We start from the raw sequence: 21,304 nt of genomic DNA on the forward strand, positions 1-21,304 counted from the left end.
CGAAGATTCCCCGACGACATATCAAACAGAGATCATAGCGTCCGATTTCTCCCCGAATTCTCGGCGTAAATAACACCTGATTCTTCCCCTAACGAATTTTAAAAAAATCGTCAAACTTGAAAACGAAGATGAATTCATTGTATCTTGCGCGCCGTCAGTTTCTCGTGAAACCCGTTATTTAAATTCAATTTCAATGAGTGCTTTTCAAGTGCTGAATTTCAATTTCATTTCATGAGTGTATGACTCAGGGAGGGGGGAATTGCTAGGAGCTTTTCGGGGCCTTTTTTGGCAGGTGCTTTTCTTGGGGAGGGAAGAGAGATTCTAACTGTAGCACCTTCCTTGTAGCACTGCCACACAACTTCGACCCATTAAGGGGGCGCCTATACTAAACAAAAATTGTGCCTGGAATGTGCAGGAGTCAGGATATACACAGCATATCAACCTCTCTTATACAGAAATATTAACCCCCCCGCTCCCGTCACCGCACACCCTCGCGCACTCAAGCGACGTTTCATGTAATGGATAGCAGTTGTGCTATTCCCCACTTATTTGTGCTACAATATATGCTATAGTAACTATACATTTGCATGTAGTTTTTTTTTCTTTTTTGTATATTTTTGTTTTTTTAATTTTTGGTATTTGTGTCTAAGTTTAGTTTATGTAGTACTTGCGTTCGTTAGTTTTTGCTTCATCTCATGCTATGCGTATAGCTCTGGCAATTTGTTTACCCTAATTTAGATGCAGATGACATGCAATTTGAATGCAATATTTTTAATTCAGTATTTTGCTGTCCCGTTCACTAAAAGTTTAGTGTACCCGGAAGTACCCGGAGGTACACTTGAGATGCTGACACAACATTGCGCACACAAAGCGGGGATGAGCTCTTCGAGTGAGCACACGTGACAAGCAGTAATGTAAAAACGACGCCGCCAAATATCTCTTGAACATCGCGCTGACGTGTTCCGCGAACCACTGTTGAATATACTAATCAGAAAAAGTGACACGGGCACTCATCAATGACCACGCGACAGATCATGCCCATACGAAAGGGGTACTAGGAACAGGAAGCTTAATCAGAAAAGTTCTTCCAATGGCGTCAACGCCAGAAGACATCTCGATGTAGAGGAGAGAGGCATCAGTGCACTCGCTCGGACTCAATCCGTTCCACATCATTTAATGTGCACCCTCTGGTGACGCCGTAAATGATCCTTCCGTTGGAACGCCCACCCGCAGACTGAGCACGCGAAGTTCCTCTGGTCCTCGTGCACCGCATTGGAATGTCTGTCCAGGGTGTCCTTGGAGGAAAACGCGCACCCGCAGGCGGAACACGTGAAGTTCCTCTGGCCCTTGTGGATGGCTACCAGATGTCTGTCCAGGAAGACCTTTTGCGAAAATCATTTCGCGCACACTGGGCACACGTAGGGCTTCTCCGCGGTGTGTGTTCTCTCATGGACCCTGGTGCGAGCCTTGTAGTGACTGGAGTAATCGCAGAAGCTGCACCGGTGCCTCACTGGAGGCTCCTCGGCAGCAGGCGCAGGGGGCGTGCGGGCGTGGCGGCTCACACCTGCAGGAGGAGGGACGGACTAAGTATGTCGACAAATACAAGCAAGGGGGCGGGGGGCAACGAGGCAAGGGCGACAGTCATGTGGTTACATAATTGCGCAATGTTTGCTCTGCATACCTGTTCCTTACCTGCAACACACACACACACAGACACGTACAAGAAGAAAGAAGTAAATAAACCCAGGCCTGCTAAGCCGCATCACATGAGCGAGTTGAAAAAAAATCGGACACCCACGTGTCATAGTTGGAACTTAAAAACAACGCTTTAACAGCCGCACTTCCCCCCCTGGCGATGAAACTCCCTCAGCCCTATCTTCATCATCAAGTAGAGTCAACGTAGCTTTAAAGTTTCGTACTTTGTAATTTAGCGATTCAACTCAGAGTCCCGCATTATTGTTTTGAACGCTATTTTTTAACTGTTGGGCTTTCAAAACTCTTTTTTTTTCTCAAACAGCCGTCAAAGACGACACCAAAAGACACCGACGAAGGCAGGAAAATATTCAAGTCTTGGACCACATGCCATCTAGACACTAAGGCCATTTGGAGCACTGTGTGGCCGGGAATTTTGTGCAGGATTCCGTCTCAAAAATGGAGGAAAGGGGTTCAATTGCTGGACTTTTAATGTTTTTTTTTAACTCTCCAGTACATGCTTTTTTGTATGTGGTGAGTGTGGGAGACCCTGGGTCGTGCTAAGAGGTTGGGGGCGGCGCAGGAAAAGTTGTGGTACATGATCAGGGCAAACAGCCTCGTCTTCATCCCTAATAGCCTGCCTTCACGACTCAGCAAGCTATCTTGATGCAATAACAGTGCACTTGTTTTGCAAGTTCACACTTTTTGCTGCCTTTACATAGTATGTGTGGTTCTCGAAGCAGCCGAGTTGGAGGAACAAGAACTCATTGCACCATGGCTAGAGATGCGAAGCCCCGGGAGAAAAAACGGAAATTTTGGAAAAAAAAAACGTTTTTTTTCCTCGTCTCCGGAAAAATTGCCAAAAACTTTTAGGCGACAAACTTCAAAAATTTAAATTTTCGTGCCTTCGATGCATTCCAACAGCCAACAGTACCTTGGGTGCCCCTAATCAGCCAGCAACCGCCAACTTAGAGCTCCGTCTGGCTGCTCCAAGCGATCGCCATCGCATCGACATAATGTCAGAGTTCTTGTCAGAGTGGACGGGTTGCTCAAATTACCTATCTCTGAGTAGACAGCAGTCTCATTGGATGCTCTACTCTGAATTTATGCCTAGAGGGTGAACACTACTAAAGTTTCTAGCTCATTGTATGCTGTGGTTTGGCCGGCAATGCTTCGACTCAGCAGTAACCGTATTTGTTTCCATTTTTTCCAATTTTTCGGAAAAAACCCGAAAGAAACCGGTTTTTTTTTAGCTATTCAAAATTTCTGGAAATTTTGCATCTCTAATCATGACATCAACACCCATCAAACGAACAGTGAAAGCAGCACCCAAAGGCCAACGATAAAGTTCACATCCAGGGAACTGTCACAACTATGATGCTAAGGGTCATCTGAAGAGTAAGCAAAAGATTGGAAACACCTGCCTTACATACTCTTATGCATCCAATGCGTGCACACGTTTTTCACAAAGCAACTTTGACAAATACATACATTGGTAGCAACATATCATTCACATCTCAACTATGGACACAGTGGACACATTTGCAGGGTCAAAATTTGTAGCTTCTAATGCGTTTCAGTGTAAATGATATTCAACGTAAATGTCCTTCTTGTCCCTTTTCTTTTTTCGCAACGCAATGTTTTACTAACTTGCTCACTCTGCAGTTAGTAATTCTTAAAGGGACTCTTCGGATAATACCAAAATTCTCGGACAATTCCCTGTTTCCTAGGTTTTCCAGGTTGGTAGACACCCTGATCCAGAGACTCGAACCCTAACGGCTGCATACCTCATGCGAGTGGTGCTGTGGTTGATCCTCCCGTACCAGTGCACTCCCGCAGACTGAGTAAGTGCGTCTCTTCTCTCTGTCCCGTTCCCAGTGCCAGTCCGTCATGCAAGGACAACAGCAACAAGCCCGGTTTTTCACTCCGAGTAGGTGCGGCTCCTCTGACGCTCGTGAACGCTTCTTGAATGCCCGTACAAGTTGCTCTGTTCCGAAAATCCCCTGAAGCACACTTGGCACACGTAGGGCCTCTCCCCGGTGTGAATCCTCTCGTGCTTCTTAACGTTGGGCGTGTGGTAACTTGAGTAACTGCAGAAGCGACACCGATGAGTCTTTCCTCTGTCGCTTTCCTAGAGACTCCTCCTGTGTGGGGAATGCGGGACCGCAATGGGAGCCGTTAACACCTGTAAGACGGAGAAACAATGCTATTAAGTGGTAGGTACGGGCAGGGGCAAGAAAAAGAGGACGAAGATACAGCAGATATCGGACAAGTAGCTCTAGACAAGGGCTAGGTAGCCAAGATGAGCCAAACAAACAGGCAAGTGTCCGAGGGCGAGAGCCACCGATATTTCGAACAAAGACTGTTCACTGTCACTGTTCGAAATATCGGTGGCTCTCGTCCTGAGGCTCTACCTTACCGGTTCGCTGCATCTCTCCCCGTCTATACACAAACAAATGTTTCTTTTCTTCAGAGAGCAGGGGTGCAGGAATCGTTACGCTTGCACTTGTGATTGTACTCGCTGTAACTTCCCTCCTGCAGTTTCTCGTGAAACCTCTTATCGACTCCTGAAACCCCTGAAACAGTCCTGTTGAAGGCAGCGCTGACTGCCGAAATGTCGATCCCTAACTGTAAATCTACTTCTAGTACCTCCCCGTTAATAATTAATGTAATAAAAGTAGCAACTTTTTAAATCCTTATACGGCTTCCCAAGTCTCTTCCTTACTTGCAGTTACTTGTAGTTTGTTGTACTTGTACAGCTTACTTGTTGTAGTCTGTAACAAGTATATCTCTCTGTATATACATATACATAGACTACAAGTAAGGAAGAGACTTGGGAAGCCGTATAAGGATTAAAAACAGTTGCTACTTTTATTACATTAATTATTAAGAGGGAGGTACCAGAAATAGATTTATCGTTAGGGGTCGACATTTCGGCAATCAGCGCTGCCTTCAACAGTACTAAACTTGGAAATAGGTGACAAGGGCTTTGATACGACCAAGGAGAACTCTCCTGGAAGACAGCCAACGCCCCTACAAGTGCTCAATGGACGACCAGCAAGAATGCTCCTACGACATCACCAACACCGCACCACGTTTACTGCCCCCCTCTCATTCCCCCCTTTCCCTTGTCTATAAGCCCTTGTCACCTATTTGCAAGTTTAGTCCTGTTGAAGGCAGCGCTGACTGCCGAAATGTTTGCCCTAACTGTAAATCTATTTCAACTACTTCCCCCTTAATAATTAATGTAATAAAAGCAGCAACTGTTTTTAATCCTTATATGGCTTCCCAAGTCTCTTGATTACTTGTAGTCTATTTTTTTCGCGTCCATATGTACCCAGTTATCCATACATATGTATATTAGGGGTGTGCGAATATTTGAGTTCTCGAATTCGAATCGAATATCAAACGCTCGAACTATTCGATTCGCGAATCGAATTATTCAATATTCGATTTTTCGAGTATTCGACTATTCCACGAATATGAACGAATCTGCACAACCCGAAAGTGGGCTTCACCTGATGCTTCCCTGTATGAGGTGAAGCCTGCTTTACGAAATTGCCCTTGCTGCAGGACCCTCACAGGCGGGACGGTGTTTAGTTTAGGATAACGTTATCCAAAGTTAGTTTTGTAGACATCGCCTGTGGAAGGGGTGGCGCCCCTCCCACATGCAGTTTAGCGGTACCAACGAGGGACTTTGATTTGATGTCTGTGAGGTTTCCTTTAAAAAGTTAGGACTCTTGAATAATGACTACAGCCCACGAACAAGAAGGGTTTCCTAAAGATGTCCTTTACGTCTAAAATTTCAGTGGTGCAACGTCCTAGGGCGAGTGCAAAAAAACTACAGAGTATCCATGGCAAAGCTGAGGCAGGATCCCAATTCGTTTGTTTCACAAATGGCCTGTGGTTGTCTGAAATAATTACAGCCCCATCCGTATAACATGCTACTGCCTGACATAAAATTTTGAAATGAAGGTAACCACTCCAGTACTCCAGTAAGTGTGGGCTCACCTGAAAAGCAGGAAGCAGTCTCATGTAAAATTAAAGAGTAGGGGCTTTTAGCAGAAGATGAAAGAACTGATGTTCTGAGGCTGGAACAACATAGAAGGGGCAAATACATACAGTATGTATTTGTCCCTTCTATGTTGTTCCAGCCTCAGAACATCAGTTCTTTCATGTTCATCAGTTGCCACCTGCGTCGATCCCGTCGTATGAATGTGTGTGTGAGTGAGCAAAAATGTAAGAGTAAAAGGAGGATGAGTAACAGAGAGTGCACAGTACATCATTTTACACCTTTATTTGGTCAAAAAAGGTATATTCTTATAAAAACACCATTTTCTATTCCGCAAAGGGTGCAAGAAGAGCATTACTAAAGGTGTAATATCGACATACACCACGTTTTATCCAATGTCGATCATTAAGGGTGTAAAGTGGGGTGTTGAAACAGGTGTTTACCGTCTAATACACCTTTTTACACCCCATTTGAATTGGGAATATAGTGTTAAAAATGGTGTTTTATTTCGTGAGAGAAAAAATATGCTAGTTTCACAGCTCCGCTCAGCAAGTAATACATACATACATACATACATACATACTTTATTATGGTGTCTGCAAACAGAAAAAGCCTAGAATTGCAGTGCGCCCTAAATTACAAGTTGAGGTTACTGAGAACCTCCCGTCTGACATGTTTAAAAGAAGGATAAAATAAGTCGATTTCAGAAGTCATTGAGTTGAAGTATAACTGAATGCGGCGGGTGGGCGACTGGCTCCCAAGTATGTTGTCTACATAAAACAAGTGCATGTGTCGGACAGTGCGCGCGGGTACATGAAAACACAAAGGTCAAGTATAGATCGAGCATCCAAAAGGTTGTGAACGCATTTATATAGAAAAATAATATCACGGCTCGATCGGCGATCACTCAAAAAAGACCCAGAGGGAAACAACGATGAAAGATGAAAGTCACTGAGAAGGTTAGCCAGCTGTAGGGATCGAACCCACATCTTCTGGATTACCGGTCCAGGGCTCCACCAACTGAGCTAAGCTAACACGCCTCTCCAGCGACTTTCGGGGTGCGTCATCTGAAGGGACGACAAACCAGCCAATCACTCTCACTCACCCTCCTCTCTTACATTCACTCATTCATACACTCACTCTTACATTTTTTGCTCACTCATACACACATTCATACGACGGAAATCGACGCAAGCGGCACCTGTTGAACAAGAGAGAAACTGATGTTCTGAGGCTGGAACAACATAGAAGGGACAGATACAAACAAAGCCTCAATTGCCTAAGAAATCAACGATGAAAGATGAAAGTCACTGAAAAGGTTAGCCAGCTGTAGGGATCGAACCCACATCTTCTGGATTACCGGTCCAGGGCTCCACCAATTGAGCTAAGCTAACACGCCTCTCCAGCGACTTTCGGGGTGCGTCATCTGAAGGGACGACAAACCAGCCAATCACTCTCACTCACCCTCCTTTCACTCTTACATTTTTGGCTCACTCATTCACACATTCATACGACGGAAATCGACGCAAGCGGCACCTGTTGAACAAGAGAGAAACTGATCTTCTGAGGCTGGAACAACATAGAAGGGACAGATACAAACAACGCCTCAATTGCCTAAGAAATCAACGATGAACCAACGAACCAAAGAATGAACGAAATGAACCAAAGAATCAACGATGATCGGTAGAGCCGTGGACCGGTAATCCAGAAGATGTGGGTTCGATCCCTACAGCTGGCTAACCTTTTCAGTGACTTTCATCTTTCATCGTTGATTTCTTAGGCACGCTCTCCGCGAGCTCCGCTGTTCCAATGGCCCATGGCCAGGTTTCTGTTCTTTCTGTACCTGCTTCTGGCTCTGTTCCCCCGTCTACGGCTGCCCCGGAGTCTGCCGAATACCCTATTATTCTGCCCCGCTTCTCGTCCACCCTGGATTTCAGCCTATGTACTGTTCTCCACGCCGATGTCACAGGTAGGCCTTACACCGTGGCGGATTTTAAGCTGGCCCTTCGATCCCTTTTGCAATTTTCCGACATTGAAGACCTTGGACAATATCAGTATAACCACGTCTGGCTCTTGCAATTTAAAACTGCCACTGCCAAGGACCACTTCATGACGCATCGGAAGCTCACGGTCAAGGGAAAGAAGTGCATCATCCTAGAAGCCACTAATCCGGTCCTGCAATTGCGGCTGAACTGGGTTCCCTCCGCCGTTACAGAGCGTGACATACGGGCTGCTTTTGTGAACTACGGCAACGTGGAAGAAGCCAGTAGAATTACTTGGTCGGACCCTGACCTTGGAAAGATCGGTTCCCTGTCGCGCTCTGTGAAACTGCGCCTAAAAAAGGACGTTACTGCTATGGACGTTCCGCACCTCATCACTATCTGCGGCACTTAAGTGCTGGTCTTGTGTAAGGACAGGCCGCAACTGTGCCTTCGGTGCAAGCAGCTAGGTCACATACGCCGGGAGTGTAAGGTCCCTCAGTGCAGCAGTTGCAAGCGCTTTGGTCATGAAACTGCCTTCTGCCCAAGGTCGTACGCCGCCATCGTGTCCGTACAGGATCGTGAGGAAGACCTAATGGACCATTGTGACGATGAAGATGTGCTTCTGGTGAAGGAGGCACCTCCTCGTCAATATGCGGCGGAGCCTGTGTGTACGGAAGTCAACGGTGGACTTGTTGATACAGGAACTGTCCCGTCTGATGGCGGAGCCGCAGCCGTGACTCCATTTCCGGACACGAACACTGAAAGTTGTATGGGCACATCCACGTGGGCAGAAGACATGGACTATCACGACAGTGTGACCAAGAGAAGGCTCTCCTCATCGCCTTACCGTGCTGCCGTCAAGACCTTGAGAGTGGGCTCTTCAAGTGACATCCAGGAGGATTCTAGTGACACCCTAATTGCGGTCACGCCGGCGTCAGGTACCCAGGTATCGTCACCGTCTGGCAATCCCGCCTCGCAGGACACCGGGAGTGGGAAAGCAGCGCAATGGACGACGGTAGCAGCCCGCCGTGGACGCAGAAACCGGCACCGCACGTCATAGAGGGTCTTAGCTTTTCGGCTCGGGTCCAGGGGAAGATGTGCTCGTGCGAGTCAGGAAGATGCCTGTAGAGGCTAAGGTGAAAGATTTTTCTTCCACCTACACACCGGCACTCTACCTCTGCGCGCTTGGCTGCGAGAACGAGGTTTCTTCGTGGCTTTCAATAACTACAACTGGTTGCTTTCTTCTTCTGGGACGTCTTCCAGCATGCCTTCAAGAGGAACATCTACCTGAGTGCGCGGGCTATTCGGTACCTCCCGATCCGTCCAGGAGGAGAGCTCCCGTGAGACGTACTTATTTTGTTAGGTTGTGCGGAGGACCCTATCTGGCTCAAAGTACTTGAGCTTGTTCTGTCAAGCCCCACGGAGTATCAATGGACTGACCCTGGTCCTCAAGTCACACTCACACTTTTGTACATACTTCATCTCAAGCATGTATTCTTGTGTCATTCCTCTTAATCACATACCGCATCTTGCATTGTAAATAACATCTACATCTGATCTACATCAACAATAACATCTCATCATGTGTGAAATAAACCGTTCTTGAAAAAAAAAAAAAAGTGTTAGCTTAGCTCAATTGGTAGAGCCCTGGACCGGTAAACCAGAAGATGTGGGTTCGATCCCTACAGCTGGCTAACCTTTTCAGTGACTTTCATCTTTCATCGTTGATTTCTTAGGCAATTGAGGCTTTGTTTGTACCTGCCCCTTCTATGTTGTTCCAGCCTCAGAACATCAGTTTCTCGCTTGTCCAGTGGGAAACGTTGTGACATAAGAAGGGAACCTCCGGTAGGCGATAATCAAATACCTCCTCAAGACCGAGTCTAGACGAGACACATTAGAACGACCACTAGAATTCCAAGCAACAGATCCAAATTCAATGACAGGCAGTAAAAGACTACTAAAAAGCACTTGTAGACAAACAGGGTCACTTAAATCTGAAGTTGTTCTACATTATAGACGATAACCTGAGTTAAAAACACAGTATTTGACAGGGAACGATTTTAGGTATTTAGTTGATTACTTTGACTCGTTGCAAGCGTGGGTGTTAATTGCAAAAACACATTCCCGTCACCGCTACAAACGTTTCCCGCCCCACCACATGTAACGAACGTGCCCCAACAAATTGTATTTCAGTATATGATCCATCCCACACGTCAATATAGGCTACTGAGGGTGCCCGAGGTCTCTTCAAGCCTTGGCACTCAAGTTGGTCACACAGTGTTACCAAGCTAACGAGGCGTGCCTGCGACGCATTGCGCTCCGGTTTAAGTTCTACGATGGAACCACGGCTGGAAGTCTGCCATGTTCAGGGTGGTGCTTGCCATAGAAGCAAGAACGTCGAACTGTATGTCTCGGCCATTGGTCTCGGCATGCTGCCGCAGAAGCTTCTATTACACTAGCTACTTGCGAGGGAATATTTGCCAGCAAACAATTCCATGATGAAAGGTGTTTTCAATAGAATACTCCCGGTTTAAGGGTGTTTTTGTTTTTAAACGTCCATTGTAACAGAACAGTGTATTAGAAAACACCCATCATTTGAATGTAAAGGCAACACCAAAAAGGTGTGCGCCATGGGACAAGCCATTTACACCAAGAAAGTGTAAAAAAAAGTTTACTGTGTGGCTGGTTTGTCCCTTCAGATGATGCACCTTGGAAATCGCTGAGAAGGTGTGTTAGCTTAGCTCAATATGTAGAGCCCTGGAGCCTTGTTTGTATCTGTCCCTTCTATGTTGTTCCAGCCTCAGAACATCCGTTTCTCTCTTGTTCAACAGATGCCGCTTGCGTTGATTTCCGTCGTATGAATGTGTGTATGAGTGAGCAAAAAATGTAAGAGTGAAAGGAGGGTGAGTGAGAGTGATTGGCTGGTTTGTCGTCCCTTCAGATGACGCACCCCGAAAGTCGCTGGAGAGGCGTGTTAGCTTAGCTCAATTGGTGGAGCCCTGGACCGGTAATCCAGAAGATGTGGGTTCGAGTCCTACAGCTGGCTAACCTTTTCAGTGACTTTCATTTTTCATCGCTTAGCAGAAGAATTGCACGTCTCTCTTGTGACAGTTAATGCCAGAAAAATTACACTAAAGCCATGGGCTACAAAATGAAAACTTTTAGTGCGAAAGTAGCATATTGTAAATTTTGCACGAATATTCGAAATTCGAATTGGTATTCAGAATTTTTTCCTCCATTCGATTCGATATTCGATTCGACTTCAAATATTCGGATTCGCACACCCCTAATATATATATATATATATATATATAATTATAATTATATATATAATGTATAATATATAATTCACTGGCTTGCACACTGGCATTGAGGAGTGCTCAGTCACACTCCCAGGTGTATATCGCTCGCTTAGCGACCCCTGGTTTGCCAATTGCGAACGATGCGCAGCTACCCAAAGCTGACGAGCCGCAGAAACGGCGAAACACGTGTCCTCTGGTGCTGTGGCATCGTTCCATGAGTATATATATATATATATATATATATATATAATGTTTAAATGAAGGAATGCGGTTGACCACGAAAAATGAAGGTATTCAATAAGGATCCGAAGTGGAGACAGTGCTTCTACAGGACAAGGTATAAAAGGGGAACTTTATTATTAAAAACTAAGAGGGGGTACTCGACGTTTCGACAGCAGCGCAGTCTTCAAGACAGCGCTGCTGTCTCTCTCTCTTACCCCCTCTTACCACAGTGAAGACAGTGAAGTATACTACGGAAAATTGATAGCTCCGTATACTAGCTCCGGCTATGTTTTTCCTACAGGGAAAACAATAGCCGGAGTTTGACTTACAAACATATGCTATACGTGTAGCCAAAGAGCTCCAGCTATTTTTTCCCTAGTATAACACACTGGCTTTGTACTAGGCTTTCAGTGGTGAGTTAGCTCACCCTGACGGGAGGAATCACGTGTTACGTGACATTCTGACGCCATCTGCTCAAACGTTGCCTGCCTGCGTACTGCTGATGAGGCCCAAGAAGGTCGAAACAGCTGTCGAGTAGTGGCATGGCGACGTTTGACATATATATATATATATATATATATATATAGAGAGAGAGAGAGAGAGAGAGAGAGATTAGAAGCTTAGGAGGGCGGTTGACCACGAGAATGAAATAAGCAGGAAAAATCAGAAGACGACAAAGAGCTTACAGGAAAACACAAAGGGGAGTTTATTAACACATATGGGGATAGGGGACGACGTTTCGGCAGTCAGCGCTGCCTTCGACGGGACTGGGGTTTGGTGACAAGAACAAGCTTTACATATGGGAGAGGGTTATGTACAAGGGAAAGAGCAGCGCATGCGCTTTTGTCATGACAAACACAGGTTGGTGACTAAGTGAAAGGGGAATGGCCGGGTCTGTGCAGCAGGACCTTGAGGAAATACCAGTGAGCCTGAAAAAGAGACAAAAGAGCGTATGTATTGTGCTGGATTAGGAATGCAGGTTGCGAATAGTAGAAAGGATTCCTGGATCTTCGTTTATCTGACACTGGAATTTATGAATGAGATAAGATTCGCGCTGTTCCCTGAGCCGTTGGGAAGGAAAGCCTGACTGCAGGATGAAAATAGATATATTGGTGATTGAGTGTCCTGGTTACTGAAATGGCGCGACACTGGCAGATTAGGTTTCTTCGCGACGTCAGATTTGTGGTTGTTGAATCGCGTTCTAAATGACGTCGCTGTCTGTCCGATATATTGGGCGTTGCATTCATTGCATTGAAGAAGATAGACAACATTAGAAGAATTACAGTTAAAGTCGCCATTAATGTTGACCCTATAATTAGAACTGGTACTTTCTGCAGAGTTAGCGGCTTGCATTGATTTACAAATTTGGCATCTACTTGCATTACAAGGGTGGCAGCCAATGCTATTTTCTGGAAGTTTGTTAATTTTGGCATTTACTAGTCTGTCTTGGATGTTCCGCGCCCGGCGATAACTTACGCGCGGTGGCTGTGAGAATATTTCCTTCATGCGATCAGATTGTGAAAGAATTGTGTAGTGGCGGTTGAGTATCCGGCTAATGTTAGGAACGCTGCCATTGAATGTGACAGTGAGATTTACTGCAGAGTTTCCATTGGTTCGAGGAGATCTTTGGAGCAATTGTTGGCGATCTGTGGATCTTGCCCTGGCTATAGCGTCTTTCACAAGTTTGTCCGGGTATTCACGATCAATGAAGGTTTGTTCTAGTCGTTGGAGATGGTTGTCTAGTTCGGCATCGTTAGTGCATATTCTGCGGTAGCGCAATGCCTGACTATAAGGTATGGCTAACTTAGTAAAGCCCATATGTAAAGCTTGTTCTTGTCACCAAACCCCAGTCCCGTCGAAGGCAGCGCTGACTGCCGAAACGTCGTCCCCTATCCCCATATGTGTTAATAAACTCCCCTTTGTGTTTTCCTGTAAGCTCTTTGTCGTCTTCTGATTTTTCCTATATATATATAAAGTAAAAAAAATAGCCGAAGCTCTGTAGCTGCACGTTGAGCATATGTTTACAATTTGATCGTGCACTCCACAGCTGTCCTTGGCTTGGAGTGCACGATCAAATTGTATATATATATATATATATATATATATATATGTTTGTATGTTAAAGCGGTTAATATATCACACGGCCGCGAAGTTGAATAAAAGTAAAATAATAAGACTTGCACAACAGGTTACAGGAAAGTTAACAAAAACTTATTTATTTAATAGATAATTTAACACATAGATTATAATGTGTTATGAAACGTTTAAAATAACATGGACGTTTCGACAGCGGCGCTGTCTTCGTCAGGACAAAAGAGGTACAAGGGTTGTACATTGCTTAAATGGGTTCGGTAAGTGACGTCACAATGGGTGCAAGTATGCCACGTGGAAGTTGTCCGTGAGTCATATTCTGGAACATTCCGCAGGGTCAAGTCCGGGTGGTGATGCCATTCTTCTTTGGGCACCAACTAAGGGTGAACCGTACTGAGGCCTTAGCTGAAAAAAAAAGAGGAAAAATAAAAGGAAAAAAGGAAATTATATCCCGTCTAGGCGACCAGATTCCTTACTGTTGAAAGTACACCGGGATCTTCGTTAATGATTGATTAGAATATGTAAATGAGGTAAGACTCGCGTTGTTCCCTGCCCCTATCGGAGCTAAACTTTCATTGAAGAATAAAAAGGGCGACATCATTTATTGAATGACCAGGCTGTTTGAAATGACGAGAAACAGGAAGGTTTAGCTTTTTGTTAACATCCGACCAGTGGTTGTTGAACCTGATGCGAAAAGATGTTTTGATTTGACCTAAGTATTGTGCTTGACACGCGTTGCACTGAATGGCATAAATGACGTTGGATGAATTAGAGTCCAAGTCACCATGAATTTTGACGAAGAAACTAGACTTTGTGCTCTTAAGCACGTGGGCACTTTGCATTAGTTTGCATATTTGACATATGCGGCCATTGCACGGATGGCAGTCTGCTGTCGGACTTGTTGGTCGGTTTACTTTGGAGCTGACTAGATTACCATGGAGGTTTTGCGTGCGCCTGTAGGTCACACTTGGGGGTTCCTGGAAGATCTGTCCCATGCGCTCTGACTGACGAAGAATACTGTGGTGGCGGTCAAGTATACCGTTGATGTTTGAAACATTGTTGGCGACTGATGAATGTTTGCTTAAGTTGGTTCACATATCTGTCCAGATCACTGTCGCTGGAGCAGATGCGTCTATAACGAAGTGCCTAGCTGTAGGGGACAGCAAGTTTAGTGTGCAGCGGGTGGCAACTATTGTAAGCTAGGTAGTGCTGGTAGTCCGCAGATTTACGGAACAGCTCCGTAGTTAGGCCCCCGTCCGTTAACTTCACCTGGACATCCAGGAAGTAAGCAGTTAGAGCTGAGTAAGAATGGGTGAATTTGATAGCTGGATGTGCCTGATGGTTAAAATCGCTAATGAATATATTTAGGTCGTCCTCCGAATATGGCCAAGGTGTAAAGATATCGTCCAGAAAACGCTTGCAGAACGTCGGCTTTTTGTCGCGTTGGAACAGAAATGCCTCTTCCAGATCACCCATAAAAATGTTTGCAAAATTTCGTGCCTTCTTAGTGCCCATAGCCGTGCCTCTGACTTGCAAGTAATGTTTACCATCAAATTCAAAGTTATTTTTCAGAATACGGTTAAGGAACGTGAATTGAAGAGAAGGATCGTATTAGTTGTCCGAATATTTTAAAAACGCCCTTTGAGCTGCAGCAATGCCATCTTCGTGGGGGATGTTGGTATAAAGGGAAGAAACGTCTAGCGTGACCAGCAAACTTGAAGGAGGAGGTTGACATTGACTTAATACTTCCAGGAAGTGATTTGTATCTTTCGTGTAGGATGGATTTTTTTTTTTTTTTTGGGGGGGGGGTATATCTTTGAGAAGATAATCTACAAAGCTGGAAATATTTTCGGTAGCTGTACCGTGACTCGAAACTATGGGGCGGCCTGGGTTCCCAGGTTAATGAATCTTGGGGAGCATGTAAAATCTGCCTGGCACGGAATCTCTAGCGAGTAAGTACTCGTACAGGGTGGAGTCTATCATTTTGCTGGTTTTCAGATCTTTCAGGTTACGGATAATATTCGCAGTGATCTCTACCGTAGGGTCAGCTTCAAGGACTTTGTAAAATTGATGTGCAAGATAACTGCCGAATACCCTCGTTAATACAATCCGTTTTGTTCATTACTACAATTGCACGACCTTTATCTGTTTTTTTTTAATCACCAGATCATCACGTTTTTGAAGGTCGTAAAGGCTACTGCCCAAGCAGCACAATGTACTGAAAGTCGAGTGCAATAGGGGTGGACGGGTAGGTAGAAGGCCTTGAACAGACTCGTGAAACTGAAGTATTTTGATAAAACGCATACCGACCACCCCTATCGCACTCGACTTTCAGTACATTTTGCTGCTTGGGTGTGTTCAGCTGGCGATAAATTTGACTTTGATTTACGATTGGATGAATGGCTGTACGCGTTAATAATATCATTTTGGACTGCGCGTACATACATATCCAGGGCTTTATCAAGGTTTTGCCGTCTGATGTCAAACTGGACGGCTGTTTGAAAGGTTTCTAGCCTGACTTGGGCTTGTCATGGAAGTATTACTTGAGGCGTAAGCGGCGGGCGAAGTTATCTAAATCTATGTGAAGTTGATATTCATTAACTTATTGTTGCTGGGACAATATGAGAGACCATGGCTGAGTAAATACATTTCGGAATCAGTGAGACTATGGGATGACAAGTTAACGACATTATGAGACTTAGGGCATTCGAGATTGCCGGGATCAGTGGAGGCGGCGTCTTGATTTTGATTAATAATAGTGTGCTGGGCCTGTGATGACGTACTAGTAATTTGAACAATACTTATCGGGTGACCATCCTGAAATGTTGCTTTAAGCCCAGTATGGGCAACGTGGCTTACTTCGTCCCCGGCGAGCTTTTTACGTTTACTGCAGTGCACGGCTTCTTCCCTGTTCTTAGCAAAGCGTGCTGAATCTGAGTTATTGTTGTCACCAAGAGCGGTTTTATCGCGAATAATAATTTTAGCTTCGTGAGAAAATTGGCAGATAGCGTCATCACAATGGGATAATAACACATCGGTTGACGCGGTAGAGGTATTGTTGAGAATCTCGTTCCACTGATCTTGGTGCTCATTTTTGAGGAGGAACGTGGGTTTAAGGTTGATAGCAAGTTCTTTGGGAATTTTGTGTTGCTTGTAGAGTTGTAGACTTTGACATAACTTGTCATCAAGTCGGAATGACACGTTTTGTATGTATATATGTATGAATATATACTCATATACAAAACGTGTCATTCTGACTTTATAAAAAAACGGGACCGACGGAAAATACTAGGTAAACGCCATTTGTGTGGCAACTAAATTTGACACTTTGCAAAAATATTTATTTGATTTTCATTAAAAGAAATTGAATTAGTTTAATTGAACTCTAAAATTTCCGAAGTCAACCTAAGGTTTCTTTTATTTATCTATTTTTTGCAGAATTCGAGAGCCCAGTAGCAAACTTCGTCAGATCCACCAAGAAACCCGCTCGATATTGCAAATGGAACCGCCAAAAAAAAGTCCCGAAACTGAGGCTTCAAACTTTCGGGTGTTCAACGGTGCACCAAGTCAGTCGCAAAGATGCACGGAGAGGAAGACATGCTCCTGCAAAAGAAGGCTGAGGCTGGCGATCGTGTTTCCATGGAAAGCCGCAACGCGAGTGTGAAAAAAGGTCCATTGCATTGGTGACTCATTTCTATCCAACTGCTTATTATTATTACTATTTATTATTATTTATAAATACAGCCAGCTGCTTGTTAGCAGCCAAAGCAGGGGTGGGAACATACATTGTAAAGCTTACAGCAACTAAAACGAGCACTTCAGTACAAAAAAAAAACACACCAATAACCACCACCAACAAGAAGATACACTCAAAACAAGAATCTTTTTTGGAAAGTAATTACAGCTGATCACCAACGACAGCTAAAAATGCATCCACGGATGTTGCATGTACTGCGTCTGCAGGAAGACAGTTCCAGTCAGTTGTGGTTCGTGAAAAGAAACTGTATTTAAAGGAGTCTGTCCTAGGAATTTCTGTTCTGAACTGCAAACGGTGTGATCCAGTTCGACAATGTGAAGCCCTTCCAACGTAATGGTCAATATTAATATTGTATTTCCCTTGGACAAGCTCATAAAAAAATTTAATCTATTAATCTTTCGTCTTCTAACCAATGAGTCGAGTCCAGCTAATTCGTACATACAAGTAATGGATGAGCTAGGGCTATATTGATTGCAAATGAATCGTAAGGCTCTCTTTTGGATGGCTTCGAGTTTATCAATATTAGTGGTAAGGGAAGAAAAGAAGCGTATACGAAGAGGGGAGTCAAGTCCTGTAGATCACATAAACAAAATACAGAAACCGATACTGAAGATTTTTGTTTAAGTTTAATTTGTACAAGCTTTCGCGTGGAGGTCCACGCTTCCTCAGGTACATGAGGAAGCGTGGACCTCCACGCGAAAGCTTGTACAAATTAAACCTAAACAAAAATCTTCAGTGTCGGTTTCTGTATTTTGTTAATATTAGTGGTAGTAAAAGGGTCCCATACGGGAGAAGCATACTCTAATATCGGTCGTACACAAGTTTTGTAAGCGGCTAGCTTTGTATCAGGGGTAGCGTGCTTTAAATTTCGTTTCAAGAACCACAACCTATGAGATTCCTTTCGACAATTTTTTTTCGATATGGGAATTCCAGGTCAAATCATTCGTGATGTTAATCCCTAAATAGGTGTAGCTATTAACAAAATTGACAGCCCTGCCGTCGATTTCATACGTGTACCGTAAAGGATCACTCTGTCTTGACACAGTCATAACCGCACATTTGTGTACATTGAGGTCCATACTTGTCTTATTGGTTCATACTTGTAGATAGACAGCCAAGGCTCATTCAGAAGGCTCATTCATTGCTGAATATTACAAAACACGAATAAAACAGCCTACATCAACATGCCGCCGCCTCCTGCTGTTCACGCTCCTCATAACCACAGTTGCTAATGAGAAATAAAAAAAAAAACTGTCCAGGGTACGGTGTACACACCTCAGAACACACTCTATCCACCCACACGAGTAAAGTTGCCTTCGCCTGGTTGCATGCGTGCGTTAGGTTAAGCATACCCCTGTGAACAAGCTTAGGATCGTTTTTCCTACAGTGCGTGCTTTGCAGTTCAACATAAAAATTGATTTCAATGACTCTCAAGGAGAATGGCAAAGAAAATCCACAAATGATGCTATGGAGTGAGGCGCGTTCATTCGTTAGAAGGAATTTTGTCACAGATATTGCGCTCCAACGTGCCCACAAAAAAAATAAATAAATAAATAAATAAACATTCAATGTGTATTAAACAGAGCGCAAAAAACTCATCGTGATGCCATGCATCGAAGGCCACAGCCAGAGGCGTTGGAAATAAAAAAAGCTGAGCAGGAAGAAGCTCGTGATCGAAAAAACATCGATACCCGATGCTGTGCAGAGAAGCTGGTTCGAGAGAAAAACAATTTGGATAATTCCTTGAGTCTGATTCAAAAAAATTTTGGAGGTTCCTCTCTCCTACGCACAACACCATCAGTAAGTTGTTGATAAATGATTGTATTGTCACTGATAAAGTCGAAATGTGCAACCATATGAATGAGTATTTTTGCTCCGTATTCACACGTGATGACGGTGGTCGGCCAACTTTTCCGGCACCTGACCTTTGTTACGTTCCTGACATTGTTTTATCACGAGAAGGGATTTTCAACTCCTTGCTTAGCATAAATGGCAAAAACGCGTGTGGACTAGATGGCATCCCAAATCAATTTCTCTTGCGCTACGCAGAGTGGTGTAGTTTCTATCTTGACATCATTTTTAGGAAGTCAATTGAGACAGCGAAGGTTCCGAGACAGTGGAAGCAAGCAAAAATTGTGCCTGTCCCAAAGTTTGGAGATATGCTCAAAGCATCTAATTATCGTCCGGTGTCACTGTTAACTACGTGTGGTAAAATTTTAGAACACTGTATCCATAAACACCTGGTGACATCTCTTGAAGAAAACAATTTTTTCACACCAGCACAACATGGTTTCCGCCAAGGTGTTTCTACTACAACCCAGTTATTAGAAACAGTTCACAATCTTGCGGCAACAATTAATTCACGGGGGCAGTCTGACATAATTTTCTTGGATTTGTCGAAGGCGTTCGACAAGGTACCTCATGATAAGCTATTGTTAAAACTACAAGCTATAATGGGTAACTCAAATCTGACCGCGTGGCTTCAGGACTACCTTGCTGACAGACAGCAGTTGGTACTGATCGGTGAGAGCAGCTCTAACTTGGCTGATGTGGAATCCGGCGTGCCTCAGGGCTCGGTTCTAGGGCCTCTGTTGTTTTTAATTTATTTAAACGATATCACTGAGAATATTCCCGTAAAAATACGCCTTTTTGCTGACGATTGCATAATTTTCACCGAGGTAAATTCTGTCTTAGATCAGATTCAGCTTAATGAATGTCTTCGTAGGATTAATGATTGGTGCTTAACATGGCAAATGACTCTCAATTTTCAAAAATGCACATACATGCATGTCACGAGGAAAAGAATGCCATTGTCCTTTCAGTATTGTATAGACGGATGTGTTCTATCATGTGTTGATTCCTGTAGATATCTCGGAGTGACGTTGTGCAATGATTTGAGATGGAATCAGCATATTGATACTATCGTGAGAAAGGCAATGGGTAAATTATACTATTTGCGTCGTCATCTTCATCAAGCATCCACCGCCACAAAATTGAAGGCATACAAGACATATGTACTATCTGCGCTGGATTATGCGAGCATTATTTGGGACCCTTTTACCGCATCCAATATTGATAAATTAGAAGGAGTGCAAAGGAAAGCCTTGCGCTTCATTTTTAACAAATACAGAAAGCTGGAATCAGTCTCTAAGCTTTACGATAGGGCAGGGCTTGAGTTGCTTAGTTCCCGCAGGAAAATGCAGCGGCTCAGATTCCTTTACCAAATGATTCACAACAAGTTTAAAATCGACAGCACACTTTACCTGCAGCCTTTCTCTGGCCGTGAAACTAGGCAGTCACGCAGTTTACGTTTTAAACCTTTCAGCGCGAAAAGTGATTGTTTTAAATTTTCTTTCTTCCCGCGGACTGTCCTGGAATAGAATGAGCTACCACAGGCGATAATGAATAGTCCTACGGTTGGGAATTTCTGTAAACTGATAGCGACAGTTCTGAATTAATGTCTTCTGTTATCACTTTTTGTTGACCTTGTGTGTTTACCTTAAGTGTTATGTATCCCACCTTACTTCGGCTTACTTGTGAGCCAGTAGTATGAATAAATAAATAAAAAATAAAATGTTGATCGATCAAGAAACTCTATAGAGCTGTGAAGCTTGGGCTCGTTTTTGTTTTAGACAGCGTGCGTTGCACTTCAACATACGAAATTAACTAAATCAACGAGAATGACAAAGCACAGTGGTGCTATGCGGGGAAGCTCAAGAATGTTTCTCGCACTGACGTTCCAACGCTTATTAAACAAAGTGGTTGGTGCTATGCAGTGAAGCTTCGCAAGTGCTCAATCTCACAAAGAAGACTCAACCAAAGCTGAGTATGGAGAAACACAATTTTACATTGCCTTCAGAGCTCTCCCAGAACATTCTGGGGAAAACATAGCCAGCGTAAATATTTCACGCAACACACCTCGCACACGTTCCTTCGAAGCAGAGCCCAACTGGAAGCACCATTAGAAATATAAGATCAGGGTGATCACACAACGTCGCATTATGAACAAGTTCATCTCGGAAAAATGGGCTCACAGCATCACAGTTACAAATATCATGCACATAGATTCACAAACTTGTCACGCGACGCTGGACAGCAGGGCAGAGGAAGATTAATTTCTCCCGCGTGGACAGCTCACACCATTTTAGCGTGCCCGCGCACATCTCACACGCCGTAGCTACATATATACAAACACAATTTTGAATACATGATCCGCGGATGATAGCGACGCCCATGCGCCGATATA

At 44.1% G+C, this 21,304-nt stretch overlaps 1 long non-coding RNA gene across 1 annotated transcript in view; it reads right to left on the reverse strand.

The window, feature by feature from the left end:
* Positions 1 to 750: 750 nt before the first annotated feature.
* Positions 751 to 21,304, reverse strand: part of LOC135371577 (uncharacterized) — a 33,670-nt gene continuing 13,116 nt past the window's right edge. Inside the window, exons 2-3 of the long non-coding RNA XR_010415645.1 lie at positions 3,480 to 3,877; positions 751 to 1,564 (exon numbers count right to left, since the gene is read on the reverse strand). This is a non-coding gene — a long non-coding RNA (uncharacterized LOC135371577). The remainder of the gene's footprint in view (positions 1,565 to 3,479; positions 3,878 to 21,304) is intronic.

Source organism: Ornithodoros turicata, chromosome 1 (assembly GCF_037126465.1).
Source record: "Ornithodoros turicata isolate Travis chromosome 1, ASM3712646v1, whole genome shotgun sequence".
Taxonomy (NCBI): Eukaryota; Metazoa; Arthropoda; class Arachnida; order Ixodida; family Argasidae; genus Ornithodoros; species Ornithodoros turicata.